We start from the raw sequence: 19,565 nt of genomic DNA on the forward strand, positions 1-19,565 counted from the left end.
CTACTTCCCCCCGATAAGCCAGGTGGAGCAACTGACTTAATTTGAAAAAAAAAAAAAACAAATAACTTAAAAAAAATTATTCAAAACCACCTACAAAACGTGCTATTGTTTTTTGTAAAATCAAAAACCTCGTCTTTTATCTTGTTTTTATAAAGCTGTTTTTGACACAGTTTTTGAAAAATAAGGTTTCAATATTAAAAAAAAAAATGGAAACAAAATTCGAATTATGTAATTAAGTATCTACTAATTTAGACAAAAACAAAAAACCTGATGCTAAAACATCTACATCTACATTTTTCGTTTCGAAAAATAAAAAACAAAACTAATTTTTTTCTAAAGAACCTATTTTTTTTTTTTTTTTTTGATTTTACGTGACTGCGGACTTGTTGGTAGATTTATGATACATTAAATTTTATTCATATTTTATAAACAATAGGCGTGTTTTTTGGCAAAACTATCCGCATTATAAAGTTAGGATGGATAGATTTTATACCCATGCTTCAAGTAAGCAAACAAATATTTTTTTTCTACTTTGCATTTAAAAAAGTTAAAATATTTTTTTTAAGAACTGCTTTTCAACAGTTTTAACTTTTTTTGAATGGTATTAGAAGAATTATTGTAAAATTAAAAAAAAAAAAAACTGATTCATTTCATTCATTTGTGATATTTAAATTAAGATAACAGAGTAAAATTAATTCATTAAATTAATACACCTTTTTCGCATTTAACTTCTTAAATACTTTAGATAAGATTAAAAATGTTACCATTCTGAATTTCCAGTTTGAATTTCTGATTTTGATTAAAAAAGCAACATATTACGAAAAAACATATAGTAGGGGAGAGTGGGGCTAAAAGTAACAGGGGTAAGAATTAACAGCTAAAAAAAACGGTATTCCTTTCAATATTAAGAAACACGTGAAAGAGAAAAATGTTCATTTTTTCCATATCTACCGGCACATTTTCTTCAGTTAAAGATTTGACGGCAGGTTGAGAAATTATACTAGAAGTGCCCAAAAAAAGCAGGTTTGTAACTTTTTTTTTTAATCTTATTTTTGGTCTACCCGAAAAAGATAGAGTGCTTATTAGTTTTTTGTTACATAAATTTGTGTTGGCTTTTTTTAAATTGATTTTGTGTGAAAAATTTCATGCTGGGCCAAGTTGGAACATTTTTCCGGGGCAAGTTGTAACATGTAAAAACCTACCTATAGATCTGTTCGCTAAGGTATTTATGTTTGCATAAAGTGTGACTCAGATGAAAATTCCTCTTAATATGTATTCATTCGACTTTTTTTACTTTTTACAAGTGAATTGTGATTTTTGGTTTATTTTATTTTTATTTATTTTTCATTACAACAAGGCTGTTTGTTATCAACTAGTGTAAAATAATTTTTTGAATAAGTACCAGAGATCAAACCTCGCTCTTTGCCCAACTTTCAGTTAAGAAAGGTCTTATTTAACGTTCAACTTTGGGACTAACCCCAAATTTTTTCTTACCTACTGAAAAATCTTTTAACTAATATAACCAATAACCCTGGATATGAATGCTTGTAATTGAATTTTTATTTATTTTGGATTTGCAAACACATTTTAAACCACCACTTAAATTTATAAACCTAATAACCAATTTATGAATTCAATATTCAAATAACTTTAATTTAAGACTTCGGTCTTAAATTTCCTTCTCCGGAAATCTTGGATTTGCTCCACTTTTTTTCAAATTTGCACCAAAATTTCATGACTGAGGTTCGTTTTTATTATAACCGATAAAAAATAAATAAATATTAACATATAAAGGTATTTTTTCTCTTATTTTTAGTTCTTGGTACAACCTACCCCGGTCTGTGTTACACTTATACGGGGTAAGTTGAAACAACACGAATTTTGTTTTGAAAGCTTTATTGTTCAACATTACCGTTAGGTTTTGCTAATTTTTTGTGATGGATCTTGCAGCTAAAACATGGGTCTTCAATTTAAAAAAAGATCTAGTTGACTTATTTTCAAATTTGTAGGCGGACCATCAGTTTTAGTAAAAAGTGTTACATTTGGCCCCCCTCTGCCCTAGGTATATTTCGGATTAAAAATCAAAGTGAATTTCATTCAAAATTAGTTTTTGAGACTTTCACATTCTGCATTTGACTTTTTGCGAATTCACTTGCCGAAAGTGAAATTAGGTGTTCTGCATTTTGTCACTCATTTAGATTTTCTGATCGAATTCAATTCACTATGTTTCTGTTTGTGAATTTGGGGACTTTTTCAATGAATCTACAATTGAAAGAGCAGCAGTAATTTTACTTTAGAAACAAAATAAAAATGGAAGATCCTTCAGTTTTGACAGTTCGAAGCAATTTCGAAGTTTTCGAAATCAATCGAAATGAAGAATATATTGATATTTCATTTCTCGTGAAATTGTAAAGTAAATTGAATTCACTTTCGGTCGAATTGCGGCGTATACATCGAAAATAGTGATGAGTATAGCTCAAAAACTATAGACGTAATAGGAATAAATCTGTAAAAAGTTTTGGATTGCTGTTTGCTGTAAATAACATAATTTATTAACATACACCTAATTTTTCTTATTAAGTAAACGAAAGAATTGCTCCAAAGAGGAAGAGCTGGGATTTCTAATTCATTAGTTAGTTATTCATTTAACCCAATTTATTTATTTGTTTGTGTTCAAATTAAAATTTGATAATTTGCTTCAAATGACAGCTTAAACTTCATCGAAATGCTACCAAATTAGTTCAGAATATATTTTAAGCGACGTTTAGCTTTTTTTTTGTGAAAATTTAATATAATCGTGTAACGTGTGCAAAAAAAACACCTATAGCTCAAGTAGCACACTTGTGTATAAATTGGTGTAAATTCATTAATTTTGGTGTAAAATTGAGAAAATTGAAAAAATATGGTGTATTTCTCAAAATTAGTGGTATAAAAATTATACCACTGTCTTTTCTGTACAGAATTTCAACATTGTTTTAAGATTCCGTGCAAAAAATACACCGATATTCAGTTGTTTTTATAATATATTATTAATGGTGCATAAAATTATTTGATTCTGAAATCAACCAAAACGGTTTATTTTGTACACTCTGTTTGGTGTAGGAAGCACACCCTGTGGACATAAAATTCACCAAAATGCATATGTGGGAGACGCCATATTTTTCAATGGACGCCATTTAAAAATAGAAGACAGCGATTAATTATTTTATTAAAATAGTATATTTATCGACCTAATAGTCCCGCATTCTTAGTTTTTTCGATTCATTATAAAAAAACTTTTCTTAAAAAAATGTAAAACAACACAAAAATTATAATTTTTGAAAAATGGATTCTTAAAATCGAAAAAAAAAATCATTAATTCACTGACATTTTTGAGGCGCTCGATTTTTAGAGGGGGTAGCATCTAAAATTAGTAGATAGAATGTGTTTCGTTTTAAAATTTGGCAAACAAAATCATATTTAACCATTGGTTTCTTATGGCAATATTATGAAAGTGAATAAAAATTCATTTTCATTTATTTCATAAGAAATGGTGTGAATTAGAATTCATCAAACTGTTTGAGATAAAAAATAAACTTTGGTTCAAATTTTAAATCAGAATAATTTAAATGGTGTATTTTATCCATAGATTTATTGTGTATTTTTCAATTTCAAAGGGATAATTTTCACCAAAAACAGATCATTTAATATACCACTAGTGCCATTTATACACCAAAATCGGTATATTTTTTTAACCACCGGAGTTTATTTTATACGAGAAAATGGTGTATTTTTTATATTCAAAATGCATATCACGAAAGTGCAAAAAATACACCAAATATTTTGGTGTATCTTAGACTTTTGTGCTACTTGAGTAGTAGTTGAAACCTTATTTGTTGAAGAAATATTTCTAGGAACCTCGCCTCATGACACATCAATTTTGGACTTCCTTTGTTATTTTCTTCTTGAGAATCTCTTTCTCTCCTAAATACTGCACACTGGTTTTCATATTTCTGAGAAAGAGATCGTCGTCAACACTTCTATTTTATCAGTCATAGAAATTTCTTTTGACATAGCTACCAAAGTTTTTTCTTCGAAATTTTACGTTCGAGGAAAAAAATGTACATATATGAAACATTTCTGGCGATCAAAAAAATCACAATACAAAAATATTGGTTACATGGAAAATTAAACACAGAAGAAATTGCTCAATTTAAATGTAAATTAAACACACTTTCATTTAAAATGTTTTCCAAAAAGTCATGAAAGCTTTAATACTCTCCTTTTAACGGTGAAATTCACAAAACAAAAGCTGCAAGAAAAAAAAAATAAATTAAAATAAACAAATCATCACAAAAGAAACCAAATCCCAGTTTTCGACTGGACTACCTAACCTATATAGGTACCTTTGCGTATTTACCGAATATTTCGTCCTTGGAAAGGAATTTTCATCACAAAGACTATATTTGAGGAGTGAAGCAGAAAAATGGGTTACAAAAAAATAAGAAAAAAAAAAAAAAAAAAAAAAAAACAGCCTGAAAGAGATATTCCCCCACATTGCTTTCTCATTAATTAGTGTCCATTTCCCTTTTTAGGTGTATATGTGTGTGTTTTTTTGCTTTTGTTTTGTTTAACGTTACCCTCGCTTTGGAATTTTGTGTTTTTTTTTTTATTTTTAATTTGGAAAAACCAAAAACAACCTCGAGGATTTTCATTTAACCACACCAAGTACCACACTACTGCCGCACTACTGTCACTACCACAAACCTACAGAGTAAAAGAGAGTAAAATAGTAATTAACTGGGGGTCCTTAAATTAAGACTACGATTATAAATTGGTTGCGTATACCTATAGTTGTGTATAGTTTTTGCAAACGGCCACATAGTGAGTCCTTTTGATATAAAAAAAAAAAAAGAAAAAAAGTATAGCTTCGCAAAAAAAAGGACATAAAAAAGTAGGACAACTTTAGGCTAACTCCCTCTTTTCCTGTGTGTGGTAAAAACCCTCATTAACCCCAATCAGGACGAAAAGATCAATAAAAATGCTTTAACTGTTATTTTCCTTCTTCCTTATTCTATTTTTTTTTTAATGCTGAATCGTCAGGATATTACACTGACAAAAAGGAAAATAGTAGAAAGCAGCAGTAAAAAATGGAGAAAAAAAAATGTATAGAAGTCATTGTCCTGTGGAATGTGATGTCTCATGTGGAAAGGGGGCGGAAAGGAATGCATAGTTCACTTATATACACACTTATCCTCCCACAGAGCATACAATACAAAATATTGTACAATAACTACTATGAACAAGGATGTGGGGGTATAGAAATTATTAATATGATGGACTCAGACCGAGGTGAAAGGATATAATGGCAATAAAAACAACAACAAAAAAAAGGATATTTCCCTGAATGCAAAACCACTCAATAGGGCCAGCTGAGGCTGACTCTAAGGCTGGCTGAAGCTGTGAGAGGGTCTGAGAGATGGAGATGGGGTTGACAGTCCTCTACTCGTTGCCATTGTTGATCTTTGGCTTTGTACTTATTGAAAACTGCACATACCTACCAACATATTCTCGTATTATATGAAGAATATTTTTTTTTTTTTATAAATGTGTGATGCGATGTGATTGAAGTGCGTATGTGACTTTTGTATCGATGGAAAAGTGGAAAAGAATGTTCAAAAGTTCAAAAATTTTTCGAGAGGCTAAGAGCGTCGTCGTTGATATCGTGTCGTAGTCATTTTTGATGGTGCATATGAATATCCTTTTGAGCGGTTCAATTTCAAAAAGGGCGCGCTACAAATTGACTTCAACGACAAAGAGTTGACTTTTGACATGTGTACATATATGCATTAAATATTGAATTGATCCTTTCTGGAAAATGAACAAAAAAAAAAAATAGAGAAAAAAAAAACTTTTCCCTTTCAATAAATTTATTTTTCATATTTAAATTTTTGTACTTTTTTTGGCTGAATAAATAGTTTTCACCGTCATCACTGACATCAGGATGAAGTGAAAAAGAAGGTACCTACAAGGGAAGGAAGGATATGTTGAAACAAGCAAGTTTAAAGTTTTCTCATTTTTGTGCAACGAAAAATAAATTAAAGAAAAATACAAAAAAAAAAAACAAGAACTCTAACAAGGATGTGTGTTTTGGGTAATTTTCTGTAGGTACGTGAAATTTTCAGTGGAAATTGGTTTTCTTTTTTTTTTCATCGTTGCAGTTGTACTCGTAGAGATGTAGTCGTTTTTGTCTTTTCTGTATAGGTGGTGTCTGTTCTTTTCAGTTTGAATGTAAAATGGTAGACAGTAGGTACTAGTTAAACGACTTAATTTTTGACTATGTGTGTGGATATGTTTTTTTTTTTTGTTTTTAAATGTGGCATGAAAAGTCACAAGGAAGTCAAAAGCAAACCAAAGTTTTAAGAAAAAGTTAGCAGCAAAAGAGCAAACTTATTTTTTAAGTTGATTATTATTTGTTCGCATGAAAGGATATGAAAGGAACCAAGTTTTTCAAAGAGAAAATGAACATGTATAGGTACAAATTTTATGATTGACTTTTTAAAACAGGTTAAGGTGTTGGTTCAAAGTTGGTTTTTTCTAGGTATATTGGAATTTAAGGGCAAGTTAAGGATACGAAAATCGATTAAAATAACAAAAGGTCTGTTGCACGAAATTGTAAAAATATAATATTTAAGGTCTTATCGCAGCGTTAACTTCGCAAGTACTCTAAGCCAAGGCTAATCCAGTACTTAGAAACTAGGCTTAGAAGAGAAAATGAATTAATTTCAAAACCCATGTGCACAGTGCTAAGGTAAAGAAAATACATCTTTCGAAGTGTTTTTCATTCTCATAGGGTTCTCTAGCCAAAAAGTGGATTTATTATTGGCTACATTGAGGTATGAAGCATCAGCAGGTGTATACAATATACGTTAGGGTGGGTCAAAATACAATTTTTTGGATTTTCAAAAAGGCTCAGCGATTAAAAGGTGCTAAATGGTTCGGTTAGCTTATAAGTAAAATTTCATTTCATTATTTTAAGCCTAAGTGCCTCCGGATTGTGGTTTCATTTTTGAAAAAGCTGATTTTCGCCTAAAAACCACATACGCTTTGCTTAATTTATTATGATCTCATTTCTTATACAAGCTAAATCAAGAGGATGTGCCAAAAAGCTTAAGCGTGTAGGTTGGGTCGGGACAAGAAAAAAATCGTTTTGGAGGGGGTTAATATTCGCCCCCGTTTAGCCAAGAGGGGCAATTTTCTAAAAAAAATGATTTAATTAGGAAAAAATATTATTAAAAATCAACCGTTATACCTACAACAACATGTTATACCTTTTTTTTTTGAGCCCAAAATCTCTATTTTATTTTGCTTTCAAATAAAGCTGTTTTATAAAACAGTTTTTGAAAAATTAATTTTCAAAATCAAAATTTTGAAAAAAAATGTTTAAATTTGCGAACTAATTTTTTTTCAAAATTTTATGTGATTAAGTACTACACTTAGGAGCAAAAAAACGGAATCAAATAAATTCTTATATTAAAAACAAAAATTCCAATGGTAAAATATTTTTTCTTTAAAGTCTCATGGTCTCATTTTAAAGCTTGAATTTCTTACTTTGAATTGTTGGGGAAAATATAAAAATGCATACGATAGTATTAGCGCTATCTTCCAATAAATTGCACTTAATTTTTTTTTTAAAGTTAATTTTCCAGATACTGTCTGTTTCAAATTGCAGTCTTTTTTTCCTTACGATAGTATTAGCGTTATCTGTCAATAAATTGCACTTCAATTTTTAAAAGTTAAATTTTCCAGAGGAGGTACACTCTGTTTCAATTTCAGTCTTTTTTCCTAACATGATTCATTTATGTTGATTGGATCTTTATAAAGTGAACAGATTTTTAAGTTAATTTACTTAAAGCTTTTATTTCAAGCTTTTCAATGGTACCATTAACATTCATGTGTGTCAACTACATCCTGATCAATTACCGTTTTTACAAAACCCAGTTTGATTCCATTTTTTTGCTCCTAAGTGTATTTAAGTTTTCAAAATACAATGGGAACGTTCAGGAAATATTAGGGACTAGATATATAGGCAACGTCATTTTCTGAACGGAAATTTGAGTAAATTGACTAAATTAGCTATTGTCAAATTTCGAAATTTATTTAAGAATTTTACCGGTCGCATGGGTAAGACACCAAATTTCACTTAACTGTAATGAATAAATAAAATTAATTATAACCAATAATGCACTTTTTAGTTGTTTTTCATACAAATAAATTTAATTTTGCTAAATTAATTCTTTAAATAAAAACAATCTGCTGTCATTTTGACAAAAAAAAACTTTCCTAAATTTTTAGGGAAAATTTTCTTGCCTAACTTTATAGTCAGCTTTCCAATAAAATTACCTAAATTGGAAGGATTTTTTTTGACAGCTGACCAATCAGAGACCGAGAAATTACCTAAATATTTAGTCCCTAACGTTTCTGAACTTGCCCAATGATCTTATTTGTTTTCAAGCAAAAACAGAAAAACGGATGCAAAAATGTTTTGTCGTTTTTGAGAAATTAAAAAAACCAAAACTACATTTTTCTAAGACTTGTTAATTAATTTATGAAACATTATATGTTTCTTTTATTATTTTTAAGGGGATACCACGCCTACAAGGCAGAAAATCTGAAGTTTGAATATGTTTCCTTTGCATTAACTACAATTCTACCAAGTTTCAAGATTTTAGGGTATTCAGAAGTATACTTTTTAATAATTGATATTAATTCTCCCAAAATGGGCGGTTACCCCGCCCCCTAAAAAAAAAAATCTCAATTTTTCGATTTTTTTCTTTGTATGTACTTCAAGATCCATGACCATAACAAGTTTCTATGAAATCTAGAAGTTTGCCATAATTTTTATCATTTGTTAGTTAGTATGTTAGTGAGTAAATCAGCTACTCTTTATGCGATTTTTGAAAGCCTTTTTCTCAGAAACTACTTATCCTACGTAGCTGAAAGTTTTTGAGGACCTTGATTTGGACTATGTTAACAAAGAAAACGAGTAAGAAATCTTTGACATTATTGAAACAAAAGTTAGAATGGTTCGAAAGCGGCTTAAGTTGTTTCCTAAGAGTGTAGGACCAAAGTTCATCGAGAATGGCTGGGCAACCGGAGGCAGAAGATAAAGTCTGATTATAACCAAACTTTATATTATTGTTCTATTTACAATTTGGCACCTTTTCATCACTGTGCCCGTAAAAAAATCAGCAAAAAAAATTTCTCCATACATTTGTGACCCAGCCTAATATATGTTGAAATTGTACTTGTTTAAAGAATCTACTTTATTTATATTGTTCAAGCAACTTAATATTTATATGTTTGTAAAATAAAATTTTCATTTTTTTTTCTTGCTACAATCTTCAAACAAATAAGTCCTTTTATTTAGAAGCTGGAACAAATACATTTCTTATAGCTTTCCAAAAGGTTATGGGCCCAGGATCGCTGGACAATATAATTGCATATTAAAAGAAAATAATTTGTTCAAAGGAATCATGTCGTCGATTCCAGCTATTGAAAAATTAAAAGGACGTGAGAATTTCGAAGATTGGAAATTCGCAGTACAGAATTTTCTGGAGCATGAAGATCTGTGGGAAAGCGTTCTCGGAACAGAAAAAGATGCTAAGAAAATTTCAAAAGCGAAAACAAAGATAATTTTACTGATCGATCCAATAAATTTCGTTCATGTTAAGACGGCAACTACTGCAAAACTGGTTTGGGATCGTTTAGAAGCTGCTTTTGCCGACAAAGGTCTTACACGAAGAGTTGGTTTATTGAGGACTTTGTTGAATACGAAGTTGAAGACTTGTGATTCAGTTGATTCGTATGTGAATAAAGTTATCACAACAGCCCACAAATTAAATTCACTTGGAATGGAAGTATCCGAGGAATGGATAGGGTCATTGTTATTGGCCGGACTGGGTGACGAATACAGGCCGATGATTATGGGTTTGGAAAGTTCTGGGGTCCCAATAACAGGAGACTCAATTAAAACAAAACTCTTACAAGACGTTAAAGATGATGCTTGCGAATCTGGTGATGATCCAATCGCTTTCTTTGGAAAGAATTCAAGAAAGAAATCATCATGCAAGAATAATCAACGTCGAGCGACTGAATTCAAATGTTTTGAATGCAAACAGAAAGGACATTATGCTAAAAATTGTCCGAACAAACGTAAGGCTACAGAAAGCCACGGAAGACAGGTGCTTTTCACATCGCTCATGGCAAGTGGTATTCGTGAGAATAGTCATGAATGGTTTATTGACTCGGGAGCTTCTGAACACATGACGAATAGAAAAGATTGGTTAAGAAATTTAACCAAAGTCAAGAAAGAAGAAGTGACAGTTGCGGATGCTTATAACTTGGACGTAGAAGCAAAAGGAGATGTTGACCTAGAAATTTTAGTCGAAGGCAAGTTGAAGACGGTTACCGTGAAAGATATTCTATATATCCCGAAATTATGTGCAAACCTTTTATCCGTCAGCCAAATGACAAAAAATGGTCTGATCGTTGAGTTTAAAGATGATAAATGCACAATTTCGAGCAAAAGAACACTGGTTGCAACTGGAAATAGAATTAACGGTAAGCTCTTCAGGCTAGATGTTCCAAGGCAAGTGGAAAATGCGATTAACATGTTTGCTGAGAAGAAAATTTCTTACGAGTTATGGCATCGAAGACTGGGGCACGTGAGTCATGAAACTATAAACAAGATGAAGAAGGGATCTGTGAATGGCTTAGATTTCATAGATGTGAAAAATGAAAAATGTGTCAAATGTATCGAAGGTAAGCACTCGAGAAAATCTTTTCCTTCATCAGAATCGAAAACAAGTGAAGTTCTATAACTTGTTCATTCTGATATCTGTGGACCCATGGAACAGAAGTCACTTGGTGGGGCTTATTATCTTCTGACATTTTTGGATGATTTTTCACACAAAGTTTTTATCTATGTATTGAAATCCAAGTCAGATGTGATGGAAACGTTTGTTTCGTTCAAAAGTTTGGTTGAAAACCAAACGAACAAGAAGATCAAAACATTTCGAACCGACAATGGAGGCGAGTTCTGTAATCGTGCATTTGACAGTTTTTTAAGCAAATGCGGGATAAGGCATCAAACAACAGTTGCCTATACGCCTCAGCAGAATGGCAAAGCCGAAAGAATGAATCGCACTCTCATTGAAAAAGCTCGGTGCATGATTTCTGATGCTGTTCTCAAAAAACGTTTTGGGGCGAGGCGTTGTTGTATGCGGCTTACTTGATAAACCGAATACCAAGTAGAGTCCTTGAAGATTTCAAAACACCTGAAGAGATCTGGTCAGGCAAAAAACCAGATGTGTCTCATTTGCGTGTATTTGGGTCAACAGTTATGGTGCATGTCCCTAAAGAAAAGAGGAAAAAGCTTGATGTCAAATCTATCAAATGTATTATGACTGGTTACTGTGAAGACTCAAAAGCCTATCGGGTGTATGATCCTAAGAAGAGGAAGCTCATAAAATGTTGCGATATTATTTTCTTGGAAGATCAACCATTTGGACAGGTAAAGGTAGCGAAAATCATAGTTCTATAGAAGAAGCAAACGACAACAACGATGAATTTTTGAATATCAATGCCGAAACTGAAAATAGAGAGGAAGAACAAACCGGACCTGCCCAAATTGAAGAGGAAGTTTTTGAATCTAATCAAGAAGATTTGACTGAAATTGCAACTTCGTCGAAGTCTGTTAGAAAATCAGAAAGAGTTAGGAAGCCAACAAAATTTTATGATTGCGTTACATACCTAGCAAATGACGAAAGTAATAACGACCCTCTTACTTACAAAGATGCAATTTCAAGCAAAGAAGCAGATAACTGGAAAGAAGCAATCAATAGTGAATATGCTTCTTTATTGGCGAATGAAACTTGGGAGTTAGCTGATTTACCTCTAGACAAGAAGATACTGAGTACCAAATGGGTTTTCAAAACGAAGTCAGATGTCGATGGGAAAGTCATTCGGTACAAAGCTCGACTTGTGGCAAGAGGTTGTAATCAACGGTACGGCATAGATTACGAAGAAACATTTTCTCCTGTTGTAAGATATGAGTCCATCCAATTCTTACTTGCTTTGGCAGCTCGAAAAGATTTAGAAATAGAACAGATGGATGCAATAACTGCATTCTTACAAGGCGACTTAAGTGATGAAATTTATATAAAACAACCGGAAGGTTTCGAGAAGGGAGAGAAAGTGCTTCGATTAAAGAAATCAATCTATGGACTGAAGCAGTCTTCTCGAATATGGAACCTTAAGTTGGATAAAGTGCTTAAAGAATTTGGAATGAAGCAGTCAGAACTTGATCCATGCATTTATTTTCAACATGTTGATGGGAAAATTTTAATAGTTGCTGTTTATGTTGATGATTTCCTCATTCTGGATAACCATCCCAAGCTAAAACATCAATTGAAAGAGAATTTAATGAATAATTTTCATATGAAGGATATTGGACCTTCGAATTCATTTTTGGGGTTAAAGTTAACAAGAGATAAGAAGAAAGGTTTAATCTGGATTGATCAAGAAAAATATATTTTGAAAATGATCGATAAGTTTGGATTAAGCAATTCCAACGAATGTTCAACACCAATGGACATTAATCAAAAATTAACGAAGAAGATGTCACCTCAAACAGAATCCGAACGTCAAGAAATGTGTAATATGCCATACCAAGAATTAATAGGTAGTCTTTTGTTCACCGCACAAGTTTCTCGACCGGACATCAGTTATGCGGTTAACTATTTAAGCCGTTTTAACCAAAATCCTGGGAAAGCACATTGGGTAGCAGCAAAGAGAGTATTGCGTTATCTGAAGGGAACTGCAAACTTAAAGATGTGTTATTCAAGAGAAGAAACAAGCGAAAGTTTAATCACTGGGTACTGTGATGCCGATTATGCTGGTGATGTTGATGAACGAAAGTCGATCACAGGTTATATATTTAAAATGCAAGGTGGAGCAATTTCTTGGTGTTCCCGTAAGCAGCCAACGGTAGCCTTATCGACAACCGAGGCTGAATATATGGCCATGAGTATGGCAATACAAGAAGTATTATGGCTCAATGGTCTTCAAAATGAACTTCTACCGGATGATGAACAAAATATAATTCTGTTTTGCGACAATCAGGGTGCTATATGTCTATCATCGACTACGGTCTATCATGCTAGGACTAAGCATATAGATGTTAGACACCATTTCATCCGAAATGTAATCAACGATCAACTCGTCAAGATTCAATATTTGAAAACCTCACAAATGATTGCAGATAGTTTGACAAAGAGTCTTCCGACTGAAAAGTCAACCTATTGTTCAAAATTAATGGGTCTAATAAATTAGATTCTAGTGGGGGTGTTGAAATTGTACTTGTTTAAAGAATCTACTTTATTTATATTGTTCAAGCAACTTAATATTTATATGTTTGTAAAATAAAATTTTCATTTTTTTTTCTTGCTACAATCTTCAAACAAATAAGTCCTTTTATTTAGAAGCTGGAACAAATACATTTCTTATAGCTTTCCAAAAATATACGTATTCCATCGATAAACAGATGTGATATTTTCTAAACTTAATCTTCTTTAACATAAGCAACCCTGAATAGGTCCAAGGTTTTACTTAGTCAACCCATATGCAACTACCAACATCATCTCCGATGTAATCTCAAGTGTTTAAATTAATGATGATTACATACTATTTCTACGGATCTTGTACTATTGAGACATATTTGTTGAAATTAAACTAAAAGATAAATTTTGAAAACAAACAACCTTTTCATACAATAATATCTTTTTTTTAATGGTACGCATACGACACAGTGACCCACTTTTGAAGGTTACATAATATACTATTATTACATACTACATTGGAAGGTTAGTTTTATCTATTCTAGTATTTCAACAAGTGGTCAATATTACTAATAAGTGGTTTTAAAAATTACTTAATTTTACTTTTTAATTTAACTAAGAATTAAATTTTGTGTTTAAATTTAAAATACATATTTAAAAAAAAAAATTATACATATTGGTACACAGTTACTTTTCTTTGGGGCATTTATCTACTCCGTAGTACTTAAAGTTGCTTTGAAACACTTTTTCAATGGAGTAATAGTTAAAACAAATTTAAGTACAAAGCAGTAAACAAATGCGTCCAAACGAACGCAGCTAATAATAAAAAAACTCATTCATTCGTTAAAAAAAAGTTGAGATAACAATCGAACATGATATTACGATGATAGAGCATATGAAAAAAGTTGGTCTCGTTAGTCCGTCTGTCTGTCAGTATGTCTAACCGTCTGGTTATAGCAGTAGGGTAAGTCAAAAAAATCGATATTCGTTTTTTTAGTTTTATACTCCGAAAAATCGATTGCTAGACACCTCTTAAACATATATACAATACACCAAATATGAGCTTTTTATCTTATTGGGAAGGTCCTCCGCTTCGCTATTTTTGCTAGGTACTAAAAGAAAAATTATTTTTTATATATCAAAAAAATTTCAAATTTCTTTACATATTCTTGTAAGAAATTTAACGCTCTATAAAAAAGGTCTTAAACACTTTTTTCGTTTATCTAAACGTTTAAAATATATTTGAGGTCCAAGGTGTGAGAATATCTTTGAAAATTCGTTTTTTGTTATTTATTTTGTTACAAATTGAAAAATTATAATAATCAAACGGGCAAATAATATTCTTGTAGGAAACAAATTGCTCCAAAAAAAGGTCGCATAAACCATTTTTTTTATTAATCTAACCATTTCATAGATATTCGAGGTCAAAGTTAAAAAAAAATATAACATCAATTTTTTATTTTTCAAAATTTTCTAATTCACTGAAAAATCATTATTATCAAATTGGCAAGATGGACTTAAACGCTCTTCACAGAGGCTTAAACGCATTAAATTGAATGCTTTAACCGTTTTTAAGATATTCCTATCCAAATCCAAATCGTATCCTTATCCTAATTTGATGATAAATTTAAAAATTGATAACAAATTTAAATTTTTTTCTAAAAATTCACCTTAATAACACAAATTAATCTGCAAACTTTTTTTGGAACTCAATTTCATTGAAATCTTGTTTTTTTTTTTCAATTGAAGAACGATATTTATGTTTACAGAGATATAGTATAGGTACATAGATTTTCTACCATTTTTCGATAATGAAGTACCCAATGACTTCTATAGTTTCACAATTTGATTCCTATTTTTTATATATGTAATTTAAATGTAAAATTAATTTTATAAATTTTCTAGGTAACTCAATTTGAGCCAGCACTTTGAAACTTATCCCCAAAACCAGCTATTACCGGGAAGTTTTCTGCAACACGTTACTCAAGATAGTTATTGTTATATAAGTTCTACAGAGCTTAGTTGCAAAAGGGAGAAGTAGGTGATTTGAGTGGTTAAAAGACTCACACTTGTATTACCACGCCTTTTATGATTCTCATAGGGCCTTCTGAATATTTTAACATTTTCCTACTTAAATTAAAATCTGCACTGTAATTTCCCTATTAAAAACACTTTCCGATTTCTGAAATATAATTTTGTATAATAAATTAATCACATAATTCCAAACACTTTGAACATACACAAAAGAAGGATGCAAAATATCTATAAAATATCTATAACACCCTCAAAATGTATCTAATTTCAGTTATGATTGCAATCTAAAAGATTAATTTTACCTAAATATGTTTCAATATTCAAAATATATTTTCCTCTCACAAACAATTTGCCCAAATCCCCAAAAACCTAATCTCTAAACTCAAAAAAGGATCAAAAAAGGCTTTACCATACTAAGCATCAAACAACACCAATCATCTCAAATAATAACATATAAAACCTCAATTTTTGACCACAATTTTTCAAACAATCATCACAATTTATATAGAAATACTGTTGTAGGTAGGATTGTAGGTGTAGGTAGAGGTATTAAAGGTACTTACTTGTAAAAGTTAAAACCTCTATTGTTGCATATTGAATACTATCTATGACCTTAAACAAAAAAACAACTACACTCACTCCTTACATTGGTCAACCATTTGCATTATTATATATTTTATCCCCCGAAAATCCAACATTTGTTACTTACCTCTCTCTTTGCCACACAAAAATAATAATAACAAATCAGAATTGTTGTTGCTATGCTACCTACTACTACGTAAGAGTAGGTTATTCAAGTTACAGTTCCATCAAATGGTATAATGTTACAGCTCTCTAACTAGAATCCAGAACTAGAGAAGGATTACTGTGTGTAATCCCTTTGAATTTATGATGCTCTTTCTACCCTTCAGGCGATATATGTGGAGAAAGGGTGTTGTTGGTACTTTAATATTTGTGTAACACATTTCAAAATATAGATATTAGATACACCTACAACCCCCTCCCCCTCCCCTACACACTGAACTGATACACCTGTTTCAATATTTCCATTGACTAGAGATTAGTTATTGATAGAGTGAGAGAAAGAGAGAGAAAGGGATACAAAGTACTAGGAAATCTTCTTGTAAAAGAAGATACAAAAAATCGTAAATAATACGAAAAACTCCCATATTGCACGTTATCAAAGGATAGCAGGTGGTTTAGGTAAAATTCTGATCAAAGTCATCACCACAACCTTAAGGTACGTTAACCAAAAGAAAAAAAAAAAGAATGACTTTTCCCTATAAAAGGTTACCAAAAGTAGTAAAAAATAACAAAAACAACACACAAAAAAATCGTTTAGTCCCTTTAGACCGCAATAAACTACACACACACACGCGCAACATACTGACTTTTACACCAAACTTTTTTTACAACATATGTACTCGTAAAATTTTTATAGAAAAACGTACCGCATCGTGTAATGGCTCTGCTTACCTTTAGTTTTAGTTTTTATCGCTGATTCAGGATAACCTCTTTCTTTCGTCCTTTTTCTGAGATATTAAGTAGTAGGGTCTTACCCCCTTAAACCCCACCAAACTCCCCACAAACACAATGACAACGGTAGAGATGAAGACTTACCTAATGGCAAAAATCTTGACGAAGACGTGCGTTCGTTCTTCTTATATTTTTCTTCTCGTGTGTAGCCCCTTCTCTCTCTATGGTCCTAGGGATAAATGGTGAAGATCCTTTAAGGGTTTTAGGTTTAATCTAATTAAATTTTATTTACGTCAATTACACCCGGCTTGCACTGTGTATTAAGTATTAGCAGCAGCAGCAGTCAAAACATGTACGATGTACTCATGTAGGTACCAAAAGAATACAGAAATTATACGTTAAAGCCCAACTTTGTCACAAGGACAACAAAGTTGTAAACTCCATTAAACTTTTAAGTGGATGAAAGTACCGAACCTTTGCATCAACCGTATCGTATGTATGGCAAAGCGAAAAGGCAGCAAGTACAAATTATAGTGTAAAACTTTTTTTTTTTTTATTTTCCAAAAAATACCCTCTCTTAATATTAAACCGCACAAAACCTCACTTTTGATTCACTTAACCTCACTTTTTTTTTTCGTGTTGTAGTTGGTAGTTGGGGAGGTAGGTTTACTTTATTTTTGATTCAGTTGGTGTGACTGAAGGATTTTTGTATCCTTCCAACACTCACTACTGCCTGCGTTTGCCAAGTAAATTTACTTGTATTTTTTTACGGGGAATTTTGGTGGAGTTGTCTGTGACAAATGGGCTTGTGATTCTTTAATAAATTATGCTCGCGGGACGACGACAGGCGGAGCAATGATATGACAAAAGACACTTCATCAAATTTATTATTTAAAGGATTTTTTTAGGGACTTTACTGCGTTGTTTTTTGGGGGGGTATTTGTCGTTTTTTGACTTTATTCGGGAATGTCGCACCTTGGTTTATTTAATTTTTATTTAAACTTTTTTTAAAAACATTTCGACATGAATGCCACTTGGTAAGGGGGTGATGGAAATAATACAATAAAAGGACGAACAAATAAACGCACTTACAGACGTAAGGATTTTCTTCTCTATTTTTTTAAAGACTTTTTTCACTGCGGCAGGAAATCACAAGTGAGCACTTTACTACACACCACACACAAAGGAGCACGAGAAGAATATTAAAAAAAGAAACACCAATAACAACAGCAACAATAACAAAACGAACACTACAACAAAAAAAATGGGGTAAAATTTTTTATTTTTTGGTTTATTTTCCACAAAAAAAAAAAAGAAGAAATATTTCTATGCGAGTATAGGTTTTATATTAAATATCACTTTGAGTGTATTTGTGAATCTTTTTTTCACAATGTGATGGTAAATTCTATGAAAGAATTTTTTTTTGGAACCGGTGATGTCGAAGATGCAAAATCTATCTCTCGAAATTTATAATTTAGTTTTGAGATAGAATTCAAAGGATATTCTTTAGCGTGATGATGATGATTTTAAATATCCTGTCACAGGATTGATATAATATTATATTGATGGTTAAAAGAAAACACCCAGAAACCGTTAACAAGACAAGAAAAGAAAAACGGTATAATCTTCTCGACAACACACTTGCGAGAGAGAGAAGGTTTTCCAAAGGACTGACAATGGCATACGAAAATTTGTCGAATTTTTCATATCCTGGAAGGATATGAACTGTGGTATTTTTTTCGATGTGAGAGAGATAGGGAATAAGATTGGAAGAAGGAAAATGGCTACGAGGAAATTTTCGATTTTCACGAGAGAGAGAACGTGTCGAGAAATAGAGAGAGCTTTCGTATCAACAAAAAGGATATTTTCATTGTGCTTAAGCTAACAGGAAAGTATTAAAAGTGTAGTGAAGGGTTGCCATTTTAATAAAAGACAACATTAAAGCAAGAATAATAAAGTACCTATATGTTTTCTTTGATATGAAAAGTTGAATTTAAATTCCATTTGAATTATAGATTTGCATATTTTAAAACACGTAACTCTTTATTGGCATTTGTTTTTTTTTTTTTTTTTTTTTAAGGTATTCGGTGGCGTATGTGTAACATTTTTTCCAACTTATATGTTATGTGGTCATTTTGTGTTTATTTAAAATTTAGTTCTAAGTTAAAGGCATAATATTCGTCAATGTAAGCATATTCACTGAGGATTCAAGGAAATCTTTACTTTAATTTTGATGAATTCATTTATTAGCATGTATTTGTATATACAAATACATACATACAGGGTGTCCCAAAAGTTAACGTCGAAATGAAAATGGTAGATAGGGTAGGTGGTGACAGTTATTAGAAAAATAATAAAAAAAATCGCAGCCATATATTTTGGGAGTTATGGGCATTTGAAAAAATGTCGAAAAAATGGTCACCCTGTGACGGTTTTTCATGTGCCGTGACTACAAATCTTAAGTTTTCTCATTTTTTTCTTTTGTTACGGAACCTTGAATAACCCTGCTATCAAATGCATTCAAAAATTTTAACTCAGCTACATCAGTTTTAAAGAAAATATTACTTTTTTACCCAACTTAGTACTAAAAAGTTTTACATGACTCTAATTCAATGAGCCGTAGTGTAAAAAAAATGCACTACGACGTTTCGGCAAGTTGCCTTAAAAGTTGGTGTG

The 19,565-nt window shown here is 31.4% G+C and overlaps 1 protein-coding gene across 9 annotated transcripts in view; it reads right to left on the bottom strand.

Moving 5' to 3' along the window:
- LOC129916500 (tyrosine-protein phosphatase Lar) overlaps positions 1–18,547 on the bottom strand; it is a 664,315-nt gene extending 645,768 nt beyond the window's left edge. For 8 of the 9 annotated variants that reach the window (XM_055996494.1, XM_055996492.1, XM_055996499.1 and 5 more), the window contains exon 1: positions 17,034–18,547. The gene's annotated coding sequence lies outside the window, so the exon portion shown is untranslated. Of the gene's footprint in view, positions 1–16,889 lie in introns of all 9 variants that reach the window. The other variant, XM_055996493.1, reaches the window with a different exon arrangement.
- Positions 18,548–19,565: the final 1,018 nt, after the last annotated feature.

The sequence above is a fragment of the Episyrphus balteatus genome, chromosome 3, assembly GCF_945859705.1.
Source record: "Episyrphus balteatus chromosome 3, idEpiBalt1.1, whole genome shotgun sequence".
Taxonomy (NCBI): Eukaryota; Metazoa; Arthropoda; class Insecta; order Diptera; family Syrphidae; genus Episyrphus; species Episyrphus balteatus.